Below are 1,362 nucleotides of genomic sequence, written 5' to 3'. Positions count from 1 at the left end.
ATATATATATATATATATATATATATATATATATATATACACATACACACTCAGATCAGACACACACATACACTCAGACCCAGATCAGACACACACACTGAAATCAGACACACACACAGATCACACACACACACATGTATACACACACATACACACTCAGAACAGACACACACACATATAAATATCACACACTCACAGATCTCACACACACACACCATTACCTTGATTTTTAAACCAATCTATATCCAGAAATCTTCAATAAAATTCTAATAACCTAAATCCAGCAAAAAAGAATCTTTGACAAAGAGTGGTACATCATGACCCTGTGAAGGTTAGCCCAGGGATGCAATGCCAGCACAATCCAGTCACTTCCATCACTAGTAGATCTTCTCATTGCATGCCTTTTAAATATCTGTGTTATTTTACATGTACGTGTGTATCCCTGCGTGTCTGTGTGCGTGTCACATGTGTACAGAAGCACTGTAAGGTCAGAAGAGTCATCAGATCCCCTGAGACTAGAGTTACAGATGGCTCTGAGGGTGCTGAGCTCAGCCAGCTCCTCTGGCAGAGCAGCCAATGCTCGTAACTGCTGAGCCATCTCTCCAGCCCCTCGTTAGGGGAAATGTGGAGCAACAGGTTTTGGTTTTTTTCAATTAGAAACTTGATTTCAGGGAAGGACTAAATATATTTTTATTTTATGAGACATCAAAGACTATCTAGAATCAAGGAGACAGTTGAAAAGCGTCTTTTCCTGACATTTGAGGATTAGATTACATGAAAATAAATTTTTAAGGAACAAGGAACTACTGAAAGACTGGGTAGTGTTGGGCTTGGCTCCCCTGAATTGTTTTGCTTTGTATGTATGTGTCGTGTGTTCTGCTGCTTTGTATATATGTGTTGTGTGTTCTGCATATGTCTATGCGTGTGTGTGTGTGTGTGTGTGTGTGTGTGTGTCTGTGTGTGTACACAGGCACGATTGCCTACAGACATATGGAGGCCAAAGGTCGATATCTAGTATCTTCTTCAATTGTTCTCTACTTTATTTATCTCTGTGGCCCAGCAACTGCTCATTTGGCTAGTCCAACCAGCCAGCTTGCCCCAGGGATCCATCACCATCTCCTTGCTGCTGAGATCACAGGCAGTTTACAAGGCCTGTCTGGATCTTTATGTAGGTACTGGAGAACCAAACTTTGGTCCTCATGCAAGCCCAGCAAGCATTTGAACCCCTGAGTCATCTCCGCAGTGACAATTGAGTAGTTTCTCAGAATGCTGTAGTGTGTTATAAGAACTTTATAGCCGGGCGTGGTGGCGCACGCCTTTAATCCCTGCACTCGGGAGGCAGAGGCAGGCGGATTTCTGAGT

The sequence above is a fragment of the Mus caroli genome, chromosome 1 (genome assembly GCF_900094665.2).
Source record: "Mus caroli chromosome 1, CAROLI_EIJ_v1.1, whole genome shotgun sequence".
Taxonomy (NCBI): domain Eukaryota; kingdom Metazoa; phylum Chordata; class Mammalia; order Rodentia; family Muridae; genus Mus; species Mus caroli.
Note: the sequence above shows the minus strand (reverse complement) of the source record.